The sequence below is a fragment of the Rhinatrema bivittatum genome, chromosome 6 (assembly GCF_901001135.1).
Source record: "Rhinatrema bivittatum chromosome 6, aRhiBiv1.1, whole genome shotgun sequence".
Classification (NCBI taxonomy): Eukaryota; Metazoa; Chordata; class Amphibia; order Gymnophiona; family Rhinatrematidae; genus Rhinatrema; species Rhinatrema bivittatum.
Genome location: NC_042620.1, coordinates 74,510,725 through 74,533,469, shown reverse-complemented (window position 1 = coordinate 74,533,469; position 22,745 = coordinate 74,510,725). Strand labels below are relative to the sequence as shown.

The window sequence follows — 22,745 nt, the reverse complement described above, 5'->3', positions numbered from 1 at the left end:
TATTAGCCTGAATCCTTAAAACCCTGCTGACTAGTCTAGTTTTTTTTGTTACATAGCAGAAGTAAGGTTACGCAGTAGGGTACCATGGTGCCTACTTGTGCGCATAAATATTTACGTGCTGATTTCATTTTACTGACTTGGCCCATCCATGACCTGCCCATGCCCCACCCAGACCCAGCCCATGCCCCATCCCTCTTTTGATATCTGTGAGTGTAGCAGGAGATACGCACGTACCCACATGGTTTTTAAAATCCGTGCGGTCTACGCCGTGCCTAGTCATGTGCATATCTCCCAGCTTTGGCGCATGTAGGAGTTTTAAAATCAACAGCAAGGCTATACATGTAAATCTAACTTGCAACATTTGCATGCATGTAAAAGATACATGTGAATAGACAAATAAGTTCTGATTTATCTGGTTAAATGGTGTTTTTACACCGATTTGAGCGATTTGTTTTAATCAGGGTGCCATGGGTCCAGGTTCGAGTCCAGATGAGGAGGAAGAATTTTTCTTCCAGGGCCCTTGGCGTAATCACTTGTTGGCCTTCTCACGGCTCATATTCTAGTCAGAAAATCTTGCCAAGGTGCAATATTGTCCAGAAAAAAGTGAGGAAACAAAATAAGTAGAAGAGGTAGAATATAGACTCAACCCAGTGTCCATCCATTGATCCCTTGCACTGGAATCAGCAAGAAAAAATTCAAAAGGAGTTCAGAAGTGATGATCAGCATAAATTGTTTACTGTAACTTAAATAAAAGTATCCAAAAACAGCATCAAAAGATCAAAATGAGAAAATCAGTAGTGTTGTTGTCTATTCTTTCACTCTTTCCTACCTCTTGCACCTTCATCCTTAGCCAACATATCCTCATTAGTGAGGTGAGACAACTAGAGTGTGGCCTCCAGCATCAGCCAATCTGTTGAAAAAATATTCACTAGCCAAAAATATCAAAAAGGGATTACAAACTTCTCAAAACCTTTAATCCAATTATTCAAAGTTGAGACTCTGGGTTCTTCGGTTCCAAAGTCCTGAAATCTCTCTCCACCATCGCTGGTCTGTTCACTTGGGTAAAAAGATAGTCATCCAATCCCAATCCTCAGGGTGACAACTATAGATTCAGGAGGAATCTCTGCAAAAACAGCTCCTGTGAATTGAGACTCAGGAGGATCCTCTCTCCTTCCTTCTTCTGCAGCCAACTGACCCACTCACCATCGGGCATGCTTCCAGAGTTTATAAACCCCCAAAGGATAGCCATGGGAGTAATCCCCCAAATCTCTAACTCCTCCTATTACCCCTAGCTTAGAAAAGTATGCATTGGGGAAAAATATTAGTGATGGGCTGAGATGCCCGTCACATGAACATAACTAAACATAACTATTTGCTTGACATTTTGCATGATTGTGTGCTCATATAATCTTTAAAACAGTGAGGCCTCTCTATTTATGAAACAGAAGCAAAGAATATGTCATATAAGGCCCTCTTGGTCCACATTGCCTACCCATTGGTACCTGCCTATTGTGTTGCCGTACACCCTATTCAATCTTTGGGATACTCTCTATCTTGCCCTCTTGCTAATATTCCTTTGTGTCTGCCATAAGTCTGCTTGAAATCTGCCACTGTTTTGACTCATCATCCTTGCTGGAAATCCCTTCCGGGTATTTACCACCAACTCAGTGAAAAAATATTTTCTCACATTCATTTTAAGCCCTTGAGCTAGTCATTCCCCAGAGAATGGTATGATTTTTCCCATTCTGTATCAATGGAAAAATATTAAGGAAGTCAGGGGTTGATTCACTAATCAAGAAGTTCGTTATATACAATTTCTTCTTTTTGTGCCTGTTTCAAAACATTTGGGGCTTGAGGTTCTAATTCATGCAACATTCCTCTTCCCCTTCCATCAAGAACATAATAGGCAAAAAAAACAGGTACTTAGTATTTACCTAATGAACCAAAAGAGTTGTAGAAATAAAAACTCACAGTGAAAGCTATTTCACATCTTTTGTTAAATACAACCGTGCTACAGCAGGGAAAGAGATGGAAATGGTGCTGTGAATAACTTGCAATGTGCTATACTGCACTGCATATTTTAGGTTTTGTTATGAGTGTAGGTTTTACAAATTCCCTGCAATATTTTTCCCCTCTTAGACATAAGAAAAGAACATAAGAAATTGCCATGCTGGGTCAGACCAAGGGTCCATCAAGCCCAGCATCCTGTTTCCAACAGACGCCAAACCAGGCCACAAGAACCTGGCTAAGAAGATCCCGTGCTACTGATGCAATTAATAGCAGTGGCTATTCCCTAAGTAAAATTGATTAATAGCCGTTAATGGACTTCTCCTCCAAGAACTTATCCAAACCTTTTTTGAACCCAGCTACACTAACTGCACTAACCACATCCTCTGGCAACAAATTCCAGAGCTTTATTGTGCGTTGAGTGAAAAAGAATTTTCTCCAATTAGTCTTAAATGATGATGGCAGAGGGAAAAGGGCCCCGACTTCCATGGTCTGAGATACTGATACACAGACATAAGGGAAAATGCATAGGACTGCTTCTATGACCAAGTCCTAAAGGAAACAAGGAAAACATGCATGGGGGTAACTTGCTGGTGCAACGTTTACTCCTCTTAACTAATAAGCCTTGATACTTTTGATGCAGATCAAACATTGCTCTCTACTTCAATGGCAGGGGAAAAGAGGAATTGGACTTAGACACCAACCAACAAGGGCCCCGACTCTTATGGTCTGGGGAACTCATAAGCATGGGGATAACCAGCACAGAGCAGCAGTTACTACCCTTAACAGAAGGCATGGGATTACTACCCTTAACCAATAAGTCTTGATGCTTTTGATGCAACTGCAACATCGCTCTCTGCTTTGAAGGAGGGGGTGAAAGGAAAGAGGAATTTGGATTCAGAGATAACTAACATGAGTCATGAGTTTTAAAAGTCTGGGATACTGATGCACAGACATTAAGAAAAAAAACACGGGACTGCTTCTACGGCCAAGTCAATAAGCAAATCACGTCAAGCAAAACTGATATATGGGGGTAACCTGCATGGCATGGCAAATACTACCAATGGGAAGTTTGCTGGGCAGACTGGATGGACCATTGGCCCTTTTCTTCCATCATTTCTATGTTTCAGTGTTTCCATACCAAAATCCTATATTCTCCTTGATCATCCTGTGGTATATACAGTACATGTGGACCCTCTTTTAGTATTAACTGGGAAGACAAGGATCCCACTCAGTCCCTGGGCTAAATCCTTAGAATGTCCAAACAGTCCCAGGGCACTGACTCTCTGATAGTGGAAGAGGCTAGACCTCCAGGATCTAAAGTGCAGGAGGTGAGCACTGTATCACTAGGTGTATACTTTGGATGGATGCAAGTGCCAAACTAAAGAGCACACTCTGGTTAGGTATTCCAAAATTAAATGTTACTTTATATATTCCAAGATAATTAACTCTGCTTCATACACACTTGAATCTAATCATATCCAAATCCCAAAGTTATTCTCACTGTTCCTCTATCTGTGAAAATGTCCCTTGACATTGGGTTCTAAAATGATCTCATCCTACAGGGAATGGAATGGTAAGTCCTCCCAGGTGGGCCAGAGGTCTCCTAGATAAAGTGAAATACCTTCCCAGACAATACCTGATGTCCAGATGTACTGCAGTTTCTTCAAAACTCCTCCTCATCTTCTCCTTCCTTGGAGGTAGAGACTCCAATGGGGGTTTCCAGATGAAATAACAGCTCTTACTCTCACTTATTTATATATATTACAATTTTTTTCTATAACCTTATTGGCCAAAGAGGACTTCCAAAGTGGTGTACAATAAAAACCAGCAGTCACATCCTATTTAATCCACCCTACTTCTCCTCTCCAGATGGTAACTTGGGATCTTTCAGAAGGAAAGATCCAGGCAGCAGGGGAAAATATCTCTTTTCTTTTCACTTTCCACCTATAAATGCTACACAGAATTCCTTCTCTGTCTGCATTTAAACAGACCAAAGCTCACTATTCCTGCAGTTTCATAAGGGTGCTGTTAAGAAATAATGGGCTGGATTTTAAAACGTTTACGCACGTAAATCCGCTGTGTCGGAGGCCTCTGGTCCCACCCCTGCTCCGCCCTGCCCCACCCCTCCCCTTTAGTAAAGCCCTGGGACATACACACGTCCCGGGGCTTTACACGTGTTGCTGGGCCTTTTGAAAATAGGCCCAGCGCGCATAACCTTTTTAAAATCCGGCCCATTATTTCTTAACAGCACCCTTGCGAAACTGCAGGAATGGTGAGCTCCGGTCTGTTTAAATGCAGACAGAGAAGGAATTCTGTGTAGCATTTATAGGTGGGCATAGAAGAAGAAGTATTGTAATTTTCTTAGTTCCCCTGTCTTTGGTAGGACAGGCCTCATGACTTGATGTCACTAGGATAGGAAGGACGTAATATACTTTCTCAGTCCACAATTTGGCCTTAATGTTTTTGCAGTTTGAGAAATTTCAAATTTTACTTTTTGTTGTTTTTCTGGACTCCCTGGCCTTTGCTCTAGAAGGGACAATTCTCTTGTCTCTGGGAAGGACTGGGATGAGAGAAGTTCTTTTGTTTTATCTTACAGTCAGTGGGATTGGATGACTGTTTAATGATTGAGCATTTTAATGGAGACTTGTATCTTTTGTTTCAGGAGGAAGTTTGCAGTCACACATCCTGCCCAAGAGTGAAAAGAAAAGAGTTATTTTCCCCTGCTGCCTGGACCTTTCCTTCTGAAAGATCCCAAGTTACCATCTGGAGAGGAGAAGTAGGGTGGTTTAATAGGATGTGACTGCTGGTTTTTATTGTACACCACTTTGGAAGTCCTCTTTGGCCAATAAAGTTATAGAAAAATTGTAATATATATATAAATAAGTGAGAGTAAGAGCTGTTATTTCATCTGGAAACCCTCATTGGAGTCTTTACCTGCGCGCATGTTATAAAATCAGGCATTCATGTGCGCGCGCCATGTACGCCCGCGAGCACCTCTTAAAATCTACCCCAATATGCTCCTCTCCTAGCTTCTAACCCCATGTCCTAAATTACAACCATGTAGTACAGATTCCAAGGGGGTCTCTACAAAGAGGTGTTATGTTAATCAAGTAAATCATCCTTATTTATATAAAAACAAAGTGGTAGATTTTCAGAACATGTACGCCCGGTTTTATAACTTGCATGCGCAGGCGCGCACAAGTTATAAAATCGGGGGTCAGCGCGCGCTGCCTTTCCCTGGAATCGGAGCGGCCTCGGAGGGAACTTCCCTACCCCCCTCCCCACCTTCCCTTCCCTTCCCCTACCTCCCATGCCCTTTCACCCTATCTTTTTCTTTTTTTTTCTTTTCTTTCCAAACTTACTTCAGCCCTGGGTCGCTGTGCCGGAGGCCTCTGGCCACACCCCAGCCCCGCCCCTGGATCGCCCATTTTTGCAAACCCCAGGACTTACATGCATCCCTGGGCTTTATGTGCATCGCCGGGCTTTTTTAAAATAGGCCTAGCGTGCGTAGGTCCAGTTATGCGCGGAACCTTTTGAAAATCCGGCCTAAAGCATATGAACTCGGACTACAAACACAGACAAACCCTGCTCATAATTGCCATGAGCTGGAAAGCTCATTCCACTCATCTCAATACGAGTCTACTGTCCTTTAAAAGGAAAGTCTTAGCTTGCAGTCAGGAAAGATGAACTTCCTGACTCATTTCTGGTTTTTCAACAAATGAACTTTGAAGATCATGACATTGACTCAATCTTCAATTCAAGTGAATGCAGCATTCAAGCTGATATCTTACAGCTATTGTTACAGCATACAGAGTGAATGTGTCCTGCAGCACGAGAGTCTGGATTTTAAAGCTAGACTACTATCAAACTTTTTAAAAATGACTGTTAAAGTTTGACCAGGAAATTACTCTCTCAAAACTGAATGCTTAGACTGCCATTATGAACCACAGTAGATATTCCTTAGAAGATATGTAAATGATCAATTGTATTCAATTAAACAAATTAAACCACCTCTCCTCTAAAACAATCCTGGATCTTTAGTACTTATGTTTTGGAGCTTGAAGCTGCTTTTTAAACTTCACCATACCAAAAAAAAAAAAAAAAGTACTGTAAGAAAATACAGGAAAAGATGAAGGGAAAAAACAAGGGCTTATCTTTCAGATTCCTTGATGCCTTGCTAGAGTTTAATTGAGCAGTTTTTGGATTAGAAATCATTTACTGGAGGGCCTTCATTGCAGGGGTTGAATTTGGAGACACTCCCTGGATGGAGTTTGACACTTCATTGAGCATCAATGATTGCGAGATTCCCTCTGGATGTGTGCTGAGCGCCAAGCTCTTGGCCGTACTGGTTGTTTCATAGATTGCATTGATAGGCCTTTACAACGGAAGAACTCACTGGCTTCCCTATCTGATTAGAAGAGTTTGATGGTGTGGTGTGGTGTTTCTTTTGGAATCTATGACTTGCTGACAGCAGTGGTGACTTGATTGAGACTAAGGTCAGCCAGTGAGAATGAAAAAACCCATACTGGGGCTCATTTCTTCAGCTAAAGAGTTTTCTGCTTCTTTACCCATTGCTGCCAGCATTACCATATCTTAAAGTAGACTGAAATGTTTACACTTGAGACTTTCTAGACTGTCAATGCTATGTTGGAGATGTTCTCTCTTTTCCCTTTGAAAATTGGTACAAAGTCTGCAGTAAAATGCACTCCGCAAGAATTATATACAGTATGTCACAAAGGAATGCAAACATTTTATCTAGCACAGATTTTATTTACACCACAGTGACAGAATTATTTCTTTATTTCTAACTTGGGTGCAGATAATGAAACATTATTTCAAATGCATTTAGAGCCAGATGTAGTAAACTAAGGAGTTCCAACTCCAGTCCTCAAAAGCCACAAAATGATCTGGTTTTCAGGATATCCACAATGAATATGTATGAGATAGATTTGCATGCACTATCTCCTCTGTATGCACATCTATCTTATGTGTAATTCGCTTTGAAGTGCCTGAAAGGTGGAACATAAATCAAACTATATATATATATTCATTGTGGATATCCTGAAAACTGGGCCTGTTTGTGGCTCTTGAGGGCTGGCATTGGCCACCCCTGCCCTAATTATTACTCCTAATGAGGGAAATTTTCAAAGCCATTTACCTGTATAACTTGGCTGTCTGAGAAATGCACACCCTCCATCTGCTTAAAAGTACACACGGGGTTCCTCAGTGCATGCACTTCAGTTGCATTTGGGGGAAGTATAACCCAAGAGTGTGTTTTGGGCAAGACTGGAAAAAAAAAACCTGCACAGTTTAAAGCAAATCTCTATGTGTTAGTTTCCATGAAATATCTTCCTGCAGATAAAACAGCTGCAAAAAGGCTGCATATACTTTGTACCAGCAGCAATTTTTAAATGGAAAGTACATGTATGGTTGCTAGAGGTTATTCACTGGAAAATACAGAATAAGGGAATCCTGATTATAAACTAGCAAAGACTAAACTGGTCAGACACCTAATAAGTGGCACCCGTCAAACATAATATATATTGAGGCCAGTGTACTAAAGGGAGATAGCATTAGAGCCTATGTTAAAAGCATGATAGCATGCATACCAGTCAAAGAGTTCAAAGGGGCATGGGATAAACACTATGGATCCCTCAAGGCTAAAGGACGGAAATAAGAAAAGGCGTATAGGGGGATAATTTACTGGTGCAGCAGTTACTACCCCTAGCAGAAGGCATGGAGATTATTGCCCTTAATCTCATCAGTACACTCCCTGTCTGAGAGGGTCTGCTCCGCTTTTGAAGAGAAAGACAGTGACCAGGATTTTTAGTGGCTAGCACTATCCAGCATGGGATATTTTTTGACTTAGCAATTTGGATTTCCCCTCCTTTTTGGTTAGTGTGGAGGGTTTTTTTCCCCCACCCCTCCTTACAACGTGGAGTCAGGAGAGTGAGAACTTTGTTCAAACTGGAAACATCAGACTTTTCTCCCAGAGAAGTCACACAGAGTGGAAAGAGTGTATGGGATTGAAACATCAAGATCTGGAGATTCCCAACCGGATCTCTACCCCAAAGGGACCTGGACACAGGCTGTGGGCAAAAGAAGGAACTATGGACTCAGGTAGGATCTTTTCATGGCTTGGGGCTCCCCCGTAGGATTCCCCGTCTTATTGGGCCATTTGTACACCGATGAGGAAACAGTGGCAAGCTCCCTCCCAGGAACTAGAGAGATGGACAATGGAGAGAGTGCATGCAAATCTTTCTCATGCATATTCATTGTAGATATCCTGAAAAGCTGGCCTGTTTGTGGCATTCGAGGACTGGAGTTCGCCATCACTGATTTAGAGAGACTCTGTAATTTTATCTGGGAAACAGCAGAGGAAGACACTTATGGTGTATAAAATCTGATTTCTGGAGGGTACTTTTGGAAGAGTTTTGAAACTTTGTATTCTTGTATCAGGATTTATCCATGATTTCTGATGTAGACTTTGTTTTGTAATAGCTGAAAGTGGTTATTTTGGCAAACAAACTTTCTTTCCGGTTGGAGCGCAGCCTTGCTCTGGACTGTGTTTAATTTTTGAAGGTAATCTCTGCCCAGTTGGCCTTGCAGGTTTTTCCTACCCCCAGTCCATAGGACCCAGAGAACTGTTTCCCCCTCCATGGTTGAGTAAATCCAGTGCTCTCCAGGGCAATGGAATAGACTTAGTTTTTGGGTACTTGCCAGGTTCTTATGGCCTGGATTGGCCACTGTTGGAAACAGGATGCTGGGCTTGATGGACCCTTGGTCTGACCCAGTATGGCATGTTCTTATGTTCTTATGATCCCCGGCAAAGGTGGGGTTGGGGGTGATGTTACATAACATTAACTGAACCTCCTGTAGTATAGTTAGCCTCGAGTAGGTCATGTTATCTTGGGCTTCTGTGCCTGAAAACCCTCCCTCCAATCTCTTCCTGACAATGGTCTCTGTATCCACCCAACACCAACCCAAGCTAACATAGACCCACATCCAAAGACCATCTCCAATGCCCACCCCCATCCCCAAATCTTCAAAATCTTAACCAGTAGGAAGGAGCCAGATTCCCTCCTGCAAGCTGTGATGCCAAAATCAAAAGTGGTCCTTCTGTCTGACACATATGTGGTGTATACATGTCAGAATGCCAATTGTGCAAATTTTCATGTTGGTGCCATGGACAACAAGAGAGAAACTCCCTCCTGTCTGCAAAGATTTGGAAGGCTTTGGGGCTAGGTTTTATCTGGAGGGTGGGGAGAAGGTCTTCATAGGGCCTTGCTAGTTTGGGGAAGTTTTAAGTGAGTCCAGAAGGCCTTATCTGCCTGATTAGGAGGATGGCGTCTTTGTACCAGGCAAATCTGATCTCGATTTTTGTGGGGTTTTTTTGTTTTAAGTGGAAACAGTTAGGGAGTGTCAGGAGGGCTGTGGAGTCCCATTATGAATCTGGGGGGATGGGGAGTTTGCTTTTGCTAACAGGTCCTTTCACTTTGGGCTATTTCCTTTATTCAGAGGCCTTCCCTTAGTAAAGTTGGCCAGCAGGGAGCTTGTTCTTTTCTCATAGATAAGTGTTTATAATATGGGCTGAGACCAGTTATTAAGAATCATCAGATTTTAATCATTGCTTGCATGTTGGGTAGGTCTTGTTTTTTGGCAATTTTGCTATATTTTATGTTTTAATTGCAATCTGCAGAGAGAAAAAGTGTCACTTGGATCTGCAGAATAAAATTGTATACTAAGTATAGCAAAGGGAAACCTGAATTGTTGAACATTGCAGCACTATTATTGCTGTGATATCTTTAACATGGCCGTATTAATCCTGCCAAGTTCTGAATTTCATTAGTTCTATACATCTGGTGTTAAATCCCGATAGGTCACGTCTTAAAACTAATAGATACATTGACAGAAATTACCATCCTCTCATTAAATGTTCATTGTATGTTGTGACATGTGACAGGTATGACACCTGTCTTTTCCCCAGTTAGATTTCATAAGTCAATGAATGCTCTATTGACAAAATTCTTATGGAAAGGTTAGCCACAACAGGGCTGGGGTAAGCTTGCACAGTTTGCTCGCCCGCCATTTGGCTTACATCTTCAGGTAAGGGGTTTTATGGGTAGCCATCCATGGTCCAGAGGATCCTCCTTGACGTAGAAAAAGAAGTTGCATTGCAAGTATTGCCTACTAGTCAACTTTCAGAATGTTTCAGAGAACATCCAGTCCTATGGTCCACTAAAAGGGCTTTTCAGAAAGCACATTTGCAAAGCAGTAGTGAGGTGGAATGATCAGGACTCAATTTGTGGGGGAATGGGGTGGAAGGCGGTTTCCAACACTTCTTTTCAGGCTTAAGAGGCTGAGCAGCCGGGGTGTTCTGCTCCAGACCTTCTCCTTCACGTAGCCCTACGGAAAAGAGAAGGCGAGGGGGAGGAGCCTGAATTACACAGCCAAGCTGCTCTCTAATCTAGCTCCTCCCCTGCTTGTTCCCCTCCCCCCACTTCTCCTCCTCTATTGCAGGGAACAGAAGGAAAAGGGGCAATTTTGAAGCAAATACTGCAGAAGAGCAAAGAACAGAAACACACACACACACACACAAAAGGTTTGAATTAGCACAAATTTGAAAGTTGTAAGCACAGTAGGGCCAGTTGTAAAAGACTTTAACCATGGCCTTGATGAACAGCACTGCTGCTCACAACTTTCAAACTTATACTGATTCAAACCCTTTTTGTGTCCATTACTGAGGGCTTAATATCTGGCAGAACAACCCAGAATGGCATTCTGCTAACCATTTTTCTGGGACCCCGAGAACGCGGAGCAGAGGCGGCAGTGTATATCTGTTCTGGTTCCCCTGGCCAGGAGTTGCATGGATCATTTATGATCACCCAGCCCTTGGAGGAAGCAGAGAAGAACAGAGAGTGTTTGAGCTGCTTACCCTGAGACAAGGGAAAGCAGCTCCAACGCAGATTTGTGTGTGTGTGTGTGTGTGTGTATGAGAGACAGAGTTTTCACAACTGGCCCTGGTCCTGGCCCTTTGCACAGGTCAAATCTGGATCTGGCCCCACTCATCTCACTCCTTCCGCAGTTCCACTTCCTTTCTGCCTACAAATTAAGGCCTGGGAATGATACCAGGTTGATGGCAATTTGATACAATGATCAGTTAAAAATCTAACAATTCAGTTATCAACAGTTCTTTTTGGCAAAGCCACATTTGAATTAAGTGTTCAAGGGCACATGAGGTATTTCTATTTTAAATTTTGAGAGCCAGATAGAATCTCCCTGTGTCACATTTTAAGTGGATACAATTGAAGGTTTATATTAATTAATAAGAACATTTATATAGAATTGGCTACTCTACCCGCTGTTCTGGATTCTGGGGGCCCATTTAAAGAAATCATGGCAACATCAACATTTTTTTCTGATTTTTACAAGCTTATTCACAAAGGGGTAGATTTTAAAAGAATGCGCGCTCGGGCATCCATGTGTGCGCACTACCCGGCATGCACACATGGACGCACGGTTTTATAACATGCGTGCGCAGTTGTACCCATGTTATAAAATCGGGGGTCGGCATGCACAAGGGGTTGCACATTTGTGCAACCTGTGCGCGCCGACGGCGCCCATGGCCTTCTGCAGTTCCCTCCCAGTCCCCTCCAATTTAGGAGCGGCCTAGAAGGGAACTTCCCTACGCCCTAATCTAACCTTCCTATCCCTTCCCCTAACCTTCCCGCCCCCTAGCCCTATCCTAAACACTCCCAAAATGGTTATTATACCTTTTGCGCCTGCCTCAGGGCAGGTACAGGTTGTGCATGCCGGCACCCTGCCAGCATGCGATCCCCCGGCACTGTGGCAAATGGCCGCTGTGCCGGGGGCCTGTCGCCCCGCCCCTTTCCCGAAACCCCGGGACATACCCGTGTCCCGGGGCTTTACGCGCATGGCTGGGCCTTTGAAAGTAGACCCGGCGCGCGTAAGGCGATTTACGCACGTAGGCCTTTTAAAATCTGGCCCAAAGGCTATAGCTTTGGTCTTATGGGGTTGGGATGAATCTGGAAAAATTTGGATCAAGCTTGGGAGAGGAAGGGGTGGAGGGGATTTTAAGAATTGGAAAACCTTTTTGGGATAAATCAATGAGCATTTTACTTTCTTCTTCTATAATCTAATCCTTATTTTTTTTAATTTGTTGCAATTTGGGAATCTGTAAAGACTGCAAAACTGAACAAACGAACAGATAGTAATGGTTAGTTTTGCCACATTGAAACAGGAACTTTCCAATGATATCTGATTGTTCAATAATACAAAAATACTGGGAGAGAATCCAGAATAGAATTAAAATGATATCAGAGATGTGTTTTAATATTTAAGTGAATGACATGGAAATCAATTGCTTTTCCAAATGAGAAAACATATTTTAGATTATCCCATAATCCTGAGTTAACTGTAGCTGGAAAGAACAACACATTATTTTGGATTATGAAACATGGGAATCACGTCAGAAGTTCTTATTCTCAACAGATATAAAATTAGTCTCCCAGTACTAAGTTGTATGCCTTTTCCTACAAGACTTATGTTTGCTTATGTGTCTAAATACTTTTCTGAAAAAAATAATAAAGTGTGAGAACAAATGCTCCTTCCCCCCTCGCAAAAAAAAACCCAACCCAACAACCACCCACATATCCCAGTAGGGTAATATGAGGGTTTGTTTTTTTTAAATGCTGGTTAGCACATAGGCCCCATTATGATAATACTTTGGAAACTGGGGAATTGTTGGCAATGACTGCAAGCACTGTTCCCATGTGTGCTAAGGCACTTCATACATGACCACAGTTAATGTTCACATTAACACATGTTTAACACTGACGTCAATGCTTTCATCCATTAGTACATAGGCCCTATTGTAAGGAAATAGTTTCTTATCAAATAACAAAGATACAGTTTAATTTGCACTCTTTTTATTCTTTCTCTGTTCCGAGAAAGCTCAAGTATTTATACATTACTTTAAAAAGGTCACACTTAATTTATAGTTACACTTGAGGTAAATTTCTACCTGCTTGAATCATGTTCCTTTAAGCATATGTTCTCCATTTTATCTCACACCTGCTTATGCTTACTTTTTTTTTTCCTGTAGGAAAGCTTCCTAGTTCAGTGTATGCTGTGCAATATATTCCCATGATGGTTAGAGTCAATTCTGTTTCCTGCTCTGCTGAATTTCAAAGAATCTGACTGAACCAATCTGTTGATCCCATATGTAATATCCTGAGTCTACACACGGGCAGACAATAAGTCAAGGGTCCGGAAACAAGCACATTGCTGCTTTCCATTAATCTGCAGCTGCAAAGAAAAAAAAAAAAAGAGAAAACTAACCACAATTTTAATTTTCTTCAGAGGATTTACAATATTCAGCTTCTTCAGGCAAATGTTACTTTTCTGGCAAGTTGTACAAGCTGACCAAAATTAATGGGGTTGGTTCACTGCTGGTGGTTTGGGGACTGCGGTTGAAAAGCCATAGGACAATATGCGGGTTTGCTAAATATCAAGCATTGTAAAAATGGAGTCTTCCTGGGAAGTTTACCGCTATTCGGTGCTGAATAAATTCTTAGGCAGGATGCACATGAGGCAAAGCTATGAGAAATGCTGCACTAATGGCCTTCACTATGCCCCCAGGCCATCAGAGGTTATTTATCCTCTTAGAGACATGAGAGGCAGCCTACACAGCGCAGCAGATACTACCATGGGAAGCTTGCTGGCAGATCAGATGGACCATTTGGTATTTTTCTGCCGTCATTTCTAGGTTACTATAATGTTAGATATAGGTCATTTAAACTACCTCAAAGATAATTACTCTTACTTACAGCAGGAGTAAGATTTTCAGCCTCCGTTTTTCCCCTCACTATTTCTTATGGGAGGAAAAAAATGTAATTTTTCTTCTCTTTCCCTCCTATGAAAAATTAACAGGCTGTGTCACTTTGGTTTCTTTAATTCATTTGATTTCTGTTGGAAAGAAGTGACAGGAGAGAGACATTCAATAGTTTGGAAGTCATTTCTTGACACTTTTAGAGAGAAAGTACCATGATTGCTGCAGCAATTATCTGTTTTAAAAGTAGACTTGGCAATGGCATATCCAACAATCACAATCAGTTTATCTGGACCCACCATCTGCACATGCACCCAGACCCATCATTCACACACATGCACCAGGAAATCTATCACATGATATGTTAAAAGAAAGTAGTGGGGGAGGAGTCAAAACACTTCCTTTGTATATTTTGTCTTCCAATTGTTTTTTTCCTCACTCATGAGGAATCACAAAAAGGAAAGGCTCATACTTGTCCCTAGGTGCCTTCTTTACAACTTTCGGTTGACCCTAATGATACTTTTGTTGTCGGACTTCTAATAGCGGATGACCCATTTAGCTCCAGAGAGGCACGGCTGTGCTCTTTGGCAGGGGAAGGTGTGCTACCCGGATCCCTTGATACACAACAATCTTTGTCCCCAAAGCTGGATGATCCCCCCTGCACAGCTGGGACTGTGAAAAACAGAGTGACAGGGGTGGGGGGCATCTCCCTCCATGTGGCTTGATGACATCAGAAGCTGGGCTGATGTGTGGTCCCTGAGAGTCACTGGGCTGGATTTTCAGCAGTAGCTGCAAGTTTTGGAAGCCGAAAAGGTGAAATGAGGACAGTCAAAAAGTGTTTGGAGGAGTAGGAGGAGGATTTTAGATGAATAGACTTTAGTGAGACCATACAGATCCTTCTTGTAGGACACCATTATCACTAGTACTAAGAAGCTGTCTAGGTTTGTTCTGACTAAACCTAAAGAAATTACATTAGAGGTTATTTGGGAGACTACTGCTGCTCAGTTGTCACAAATAGGTCAACTTTTTTCCCTGAGGGAGACCAAGCAGTGTTTCCCTGGCTGGAGACAGAAAGCCACATGGACTCCAGTCTTTTTGGTGCAGATAAAACTTTATTAAGCAAACACAATACTTCACAATGGACTTCCAACCTTAGTAGTAGTCACTTACACATACAGGGGCTTGCTTCTGGTCAGTACACACTCACTCCCTTCTGGTTTGGACAGACTGCTTTACAGGAGTTGCCTTCCTCCGGAAGGCATAGGGGCCTCCTGAACACAGTTGGGCTTGCATCAAGCCTGCTCCAGCACACACAAAAAAGGGGGAAACAGGGTTATTGTTGCTAGTAATAGCAGTGGTTATTTTCTAAATCAACTTAATTAATAGCAGGTAAAGGACTTCTCCTCCAAGAACTTATCCAATCTTTTTTAAACCCAGCTACACTAACTGCACTCACCACATCCCCTGGCAACAAATGCCAGAGTTTAATTATGCATTGAGTGAAAAAGAACTTTCTCCGATTAGTTTTAAATGTGCCCCATGCTAACTTCATGGAGTGCCCCCTAGTCCTTCTATTATCTGAAAGAGTAAATAACCGATTCACATTTACCCATTCTAGACCTCTCATTATTTTAAAGACCTCTATCATATCCCCCCTCAGCCGTCTCTTCTCCAAGCTGAACAGTCCTAACCTCTTTAGTCTTTCCTCATAGGGAGCTGTTCCATCTCCTTTATCATTCTGGTTGCCCTTCTCTGTACCTTCTCCATCGCAACTATATCTTTTTTGAGATGCGGCAATCAGAATTGTACACAGTATTCAAGGTGCGGTCTCACCATGGAGCGATACAGAGGCATTATGACATTTTACGTTTTATTAACCATTCTCTTCCTAATAATTCCCAACATTCTGTTTGATTTTTTGACTGCTGCAGCACACTGAACCGACGATTTCAATGTGTTATCCACTATGACGCCTAGATCTCTTTCTAGGGTGGTAGCTCCTAATATGGAACCTAACATTGTGTAACTATAGCAAGGGTTATTTTTCCCTATATGCATCACCTTGCACTTATCCACATTAAATTTCATCTGCCATTTGGATGCCCAATCTTCCAGTCTCACAAGGTCCTCCTGCAACTTATCACAATCCACTTGTGATTTAACTACTCTGAACAATTTTGTATCATCTGCAAATCTGATTACCTCACTTGTATTCCTTTCCAGATCATTTATAAATGTATTGAAAAATACAGGTCTCAGTACAGATCCCTGAGGCACTCCACTGCCCATTCCCTTCCACTGAGAAAATTGTCCATGTAATCCTACTCTCTGTTTCCTTTGGATATTTTTAAAAAGATTTTACTGGAAGCACTTAAGATGCCAGAAAATGCTTTGCTAGCTATCTCAAGAGTCGTATGATAGAATATACAAAAATAGATAATGTAGAAGAAATATAAAACCTTACAAGTGCCTTAAAGTACCACAAACAAAAATATATCTGTGGGTGTTAAGAGAAGCAAACTTTATTAAGATCACCTTTACTTGATGATTGTTTCTAGAACTATGGAACCTATTTAGGGATCTCATAAATAATTTACCTCATTTTTTGAGGAAAATGCTTGCAATAAAATAAAAATTAGAAGAATACAGCCTTTTTCAATGCAGTTATCTGGCAGAACAGCAGGTATTCTTCAAACAAAAAAGTGCCTCCCTCTCCAGAACAACTTCCTGCACTATCTTGCTCAGTTAGTGGTGTCCAACAGCAGGGCTTCTGGCTACCACTGAAACAGTCAAGGGTCACTACTTTCTTCTCTCAAAAATATTTACACAGGTTCACCTGGATATAGTTGCCCACATGGAGCTTCTTCGTGGATCACCCCAATCTTCAAATCTCTGCCGGCCATCAAAGGTGATGCAACAATCTACCTCTGATGCCATCTTATCCTTTATATGCTGTCCTGCTTCTTGCATTTCCTATCCCAAGTCCACTTACCTGTCTCACCACCAAAGGAACTGCACCTCTCCAGCACCAGAGAAAACATCTTCTCTGGCTCAGTTCCAGTCCTGTGAAACTTCCTGCCACTGAACATCAAACTAGTTCCCAATCCGCTAATATTCAGAAAACTAATGAAGAAATTTGTCTCTGAATCAACTTTTGGACCAGAAGTCGACATGCAGCTTGCCTCTCAAGTCACACTACTCAGCACCTAAACTATTTGAAATTACAGAAAAAAACTGTCCGCTCAGTTCAAAACTGCTGTGACCTTGAAATTATCTTCCCTCATGCTTCTAATTTACTGCGTATGACTGAGAAACTACTTTTACCTTATTCAGATGTTGAAGGAACTAGCCCAGGTCACCATTAAAGAAGCTGCGTGCTACTTGAATCAAATAAAATGGAGTCAAACCAAAACAAAATGGATACTGCAAACTGTACTGAGATTAAAACTGCTATTGCTCAATAAACAAGAAATTGATTTAACAGTCAAAATTAGTTGACACTTCTAGACGTGGTCTTGTTATAGCTTCTGCGGCCTTGTATCTATGACATTGTATCAAACCAAGAAACACATTCTGGTCAACAATTTGTCTCTGCCAGCATACTTTCCACCCAATGTATAGGCGGTATATAAATATGTTGAAATAAAATAAACAAAATGAATGTCAGCTATGCTGTAAATATATCTATTATGAAAAAAACAAATGTTAATTCACCAGTCTTACACTCGTGGACTATGGCATATCTAATTACATAATTTACTAGTGGATCTTATGTATTTTACATGTAGAAGCCGATAAGGCCCAAGGAAGTCTTAGAAAAGGGCCATAAGACAACTTTTCTTGGCATGTTGTCTCTGAACTGTTATGAGATGTCTCTGGACTACATGGATGTCATGAATCTGTCTCCTGTCAAAAACATGGGTGCTAGTGGTCTGCTTTCATGCTAAAGATCCCCTGAACAAACTTCGGAGGATCACTTCAAGGATAGCATGCTCAGATGTTTGCACATGCCTGCAGTGCCACACTAAAGAGGGGTGCAGTCCACACCGGGTGACCTCCAGGAGTGGGGTGCTAGCTGGGAGGAAGGTCGGCAGCCGCGAGCGGAGCCCATCCCGTTCACGGCTCCACTCACTGCCTGTGGGCAGTGAGTGGAGCCTATCGCGCTCGAAAATGAAGACGAAAGAGGCTCCAGGGCTGCAAGTGGAACCCATCCCACTCATTGCTGAAAATGAGGGAGGCACCGGCAGGTCATAGCCGGAAAAAACAGGGGTTACGCATGCGGCTGCGTGCATTTTAAAAGAGGCCCAGCCGTGCGTGTAACCCCGGTTACATGCACAAGAGCTGGGGCTTGGCAAAGAGGCGATCTTGGGGGGGGGGGGGGGGGAAGGGTGTTCCAGGAGGCAGGGTGGGGTGGGGCTGGAGGCGGCTGGTACAGCGGCCATTTGCCACTGTGCCAGGGGATCGTGCGCCAGTAGGGTGCCGGCACGCCAGCGCGCGCATGTTATAAAATCATGCATCCATATTTGCGTGCCGAATAGCGCGTGCACATGGACACACATGCGTATTTTTTTAAAATCTACCCTTATGGACATTATAGAGGATATAACACCAGGTAATAAAAAACCCAAAACAATAGTCGTTTCTTTTGTACACAGTAATAAAGAACTAAAATGAGACAATACTGATTCTGTTTGGGAAAAATAGAAATGAAGCTTTAGCAGTATTGGAAAAAACGCCCAAAGCATAACAGGAGCAGAGGGAATCTGGCCGTGCTCTTGTTGGATTTATTTATTTATTATTTATTTTCTTTTGGTATTTTGCCTTTTCTTAGGATTTCAAAGAAAGCTGTGAATTGGAGTGTTTTTATTTTTTATTTTATTATTTCAGATTTCTTATATACCATATAGTACATAACTCTGGGGTGGGGAAGGAAAGAGCAGTATCTGCGGCACACACACAGTCCTGGCTAGTCTGAAGCCAGGCTCTGGCAGGAAACCCTGCGACGTTTTGCGTGACTACACATCACGTTCCCACTGAGGCATCGGGATGGCCCCCTCAATATCCATACTTTTAAATGGCTCCTTGATGACTCATGACAGTTTATTTAAAAAAAAAATTTGAAATCAGTTTCCAAAATTCATCACATCTGAAAGTCAAAAGAGGACTCTGTTGCAGGTTGTCATACTGGCCCCCCATCAGATAATTCCAGTTTGCCTCCTCTCTACCACTGCCACATACTCAGTGCACTCAGACACATGTACATGCATGTGTACTGATATACTTTAAAACACAACACACACACACACACACACACACACAGGTCATTGACAAATTGGGCCATTAGAGAACTGCAGGTTTCTTCTACTTAAAGTTACAGATGTAGCAGCACACAATGGCTGACATTTGAGACCCACATTTTCTTTAAGAGGCAATCAGTGAATATTAACTGGGGAAGATAAATTGTGGCTTCATTAAAAAAAAAAAAAAAAAAGAACCAAGTCTATAAATACAGGGAGAAAATGATCCTGTTCTACTTTTTATTTTACCACCATTTAGCCATGAAATTAATTTTCAATTTCCATGGCAAATTTGTACTCTCAATTTTAATGCAAATTCTAAGTGCAGTTCAAATATCACGATGTTAATGGCACTTCCATAATTACACAACATTGCTAGTAATTGTGAATTACCATAAGAAGGGGTGCGGAGATTAATGATTCAAATTATTATGGGAGCATGTCAGACCTCAATGAGGTGCACCTGCAGACAGATTTATTATGTTCGTGTAGTCATCCTGGGAATATAAGGCATATAGACTTCATAAAAATTACATTAATCCAAATAAGGAAGCATTACAATATTTGGGTATAGAAAGGAGGGGGGTTTTTGGGGGTTGTTTTTTTTTTTTTAACATAATTCCCTTGCTTTGGTGATCATAAGGTCATTGTGTCCCCAATGGAGTTGGGTGACAGGGCGTTAATCCCCTTCCCGATTTTGCAAAAAGTTATCATTCTTAGCCAAAAGGTAAGGGGCTGGGGTTGGGAGTGGGCGACAATCCTCCACTCATAGCTCAGACCTTGAATTTGAATCCTAAACTAAAAGAACTATAGAAACTATGCTATGATCTTAAACAAATGATGACAAAGTCCAACGTAATGACCAGCTTTAGGCTTTCATGGTGCAGCCCAGTTAGCAAGGTCGGGGGTCTCTTAAGCAGGTCTTTATTGTCCTCTTCCACAAAGCCTATAAGAAACACAAAATAATATAAATATAAGCCCATACCAGTTGCTGGCTTGACAGTGATCCATGGGTGTTCCCTCTTTGCAATCCTCTGCCTAGTCTTAAACAGTTTTTACTTGCAGCGTCCGAATACTCTTAAGAGCCCTCTCTGGCTCTACAGGCTTTGGGATCAATCGTTTTTTACCTCTTGGACTCCTCTTCCCCAGTTTCCTTTCTTCCTCTGTTTTAAACCTGGAAAAATCTCCCCTGTAAGTCAGAAGTTTCCTGTTTATTTCTTAAAGTGGGCCTTCCTGGGTTTAATCTCCGGGGTTTTGAAGGTTCATCTGCTACTTTCCTGTTCATTACACATGCTCCTCAGCTTCCTGTTTGCACAGGTAATGTTTGTTTACTTTTAACCACTTGGTGCCAACCAGGAGAGGCAGTCTGCATTATGGGGCAGGTTTTCAAAGGGGTACGCATGTAAGATACATGCGTACCCCCCGAAAGCCTGCCCCAAGTTCCCCCTGCGTGCGCCGAGCCTATGTTGAATAGGCTCGGCGGCGCGTGCAAGCCCCGGGACGTGCGTAAATCCCGGGGCTTTCCTGGGGGGCGTGTCGGGGCGGCGCATCACCCAGGGGCCATGGGTGTGGTTCCGGCCCGGGGGCATTTTTGGGGCGTGGCTGAGGCCTCCCATTTTGCTCCCAGGCTGGGGAATCGCGCAGCCGGCGTGCACGAGTTATGCCTGCCTCGGGCAGGCGTAACTCTTCAAACAAAGGTAGGGGGGGTTTAGATAGGGCTGGGGGGTGGGTTAGGTAGGGGAAGGGAGGGGAAAGTGCGGGGGTAGAAGGAAAGTTCCCTCTGAGGCCGCTCCGATTTCGGAGCGGCCTCGGAGGGAACAGAGGCAGGCTGTGCGGCTTGGTGCGCGCAGGCTGCGCGGCTCGGCGCGCGACGGCTGCCGATTTTGCACAGCCTTGCGCACGCTGACCCTGGATTTTAAAGGATACGTGCGGCTACGCGCGTATCTATTAAAATCCAGTGTACTCTTGTTCGCTCCTGGTGTGCGAACAAAAGTACGCGCGGGTGTACTTTATTAAAATGTACCCCTATAGTTTTCCTTACCTGCAAAGCAAAGAGCTGTAAGGTGAAGAGCCACCTTATTATATAGATATTTGTCTCTTTATACTTTACAACCATTTCAGGGACTTATGGTGTGTAACAACTATAAGCTGAAGCTCCAACAGAGCGCCTTTTAGGGCCTCCAAGGCCCATTTATAGCTAGGGCTTCCTTCTCTAAACTCTATGATAGCCAAGTTGATTTCTTGAGGAAGCAATTTTCTACTAATATATCCAAATGGATGTAAACCATCCTGCCCCTCTTGCATTAACAACTATCTTGGAAATTTTTGTATGAATGACAAAGTCAGGGCTGCTTTCAATTTTTGGAACTCCTGATCTGCCCTTTTAGATCATCATATGGTTTCAGGAGCTTTTTTTTTTTTTTTAGTAATGCTATTAATCATTCAGCCATAGCTGCAAAGTTTAGGAATTATCTTGGGCATTAGCCAGTCAACTCAAGGGAAATGTTACTTAGTGTTTTGTCTTGGGTATAGGAATTTGTGTAATAGCCCTCGCTTTCCTTACTTTGGGTTTCATTCTTCTTTTGCCTAGAATGTAGCCTAGGCAGTGAAACCTCTGGATGCCCAGTAGACTTTTTTCAGGTTTGTTCTCAGGCATGCCTTCTTAGGCGTGATCAGAGCAGCTTGTAGCCGTCAGTCTTCACTATGTCCGAAGAGATCATTAAAGTACGCAGATGCATTGTTCCAGCTTTATACTTGCAGTTTCTGGATAGTGCAGGGAATCCGTCAGCTCATAAGGCTTCAAGATTTAGTCTGTTTGTCCTCAAGGACTCTTCTCCTCAGCTCCGTCTTCTCCTGTTAAACCTCTCGCTTGTGAATCAGCAGCTTCCTGTCTAGTCAAGGAGAGGCAAGCAGAGGAGCCTGGTAACTGTGGAGCTTGTTTCACTAAGAGTAAATAAAACAAAGGAATGGATAGAAAAATGATTTATTCTCCCCTGGCATGAATCTGGCCAAGGAAAAAGACTTAGAAAATACGTAGGTTACCTTAGTAACTATGGTATCCAATGTCCCACAGTTTAGTATATGTTCTACGAGTTCTTGCATTTATGCTATGATTATTTTATTTCTTTCAACTTATATGCAGCAGCTGAAATGCAATATAGTCCTGGATCACAAAGAAGATAGTCTAATGGTGTTTGATGGAAATTGAACTTCAAGGATGCCACAGAAAGCATCACTGAAGCAAAATGATTAAATACCCATTATTTGAGTTGGATAACAACATTTTTTTTGATGAGTGAAAAATCAATTATCTTTAACTAGATTGAACCGTTGTGTTTCTATTCTCTCACAATATGAGAAACCATGACATCATTTAAAAGTCAAAAAGAAAAAGTCGTTTATTTAGAATAGAAATACTGTTTACAAGTATGAATATTAATTTCTTTGTTTTTATTGGCTAGCTGAAATCTTTCCATTTTAGAAAAATGAACAAAATTCAATATAATAAGAAATTATCATACAGGGAGTTTGGCAGGGGGACAGGTAAGAGGAGAGAATACTGCATATCATAGTATTATAGAAATATA

General features: G+C 42.2%; 1 long non-coding RNA gene across 1 annotated transcript; it reads right to left on the bottom strand.

Moving 5' to 3' along the window:
- Nucleotides 1–13,118: 13,118 nt before the first annotated feature.
- LOC115093203 lies at nucleotides 13,119–22,030 on the bottom strand. Its single transcript, XR_003857220.1, has 4 exons — nucleotides 21,722–22,030; nucleotides 15,032–15,159; nucleotides 13,860–13,998; nucleotides 13,119–13,338 (listed from the first exon to the last, which is right to left on the bottom strand). It is a non-coding gene; the product is annotated as an uncharacterized LOC115093203 (long non-coding RNA).
- Between the last annotated feature and the right edge of the window lie 715 nt (nucleotides 22,031–22,745).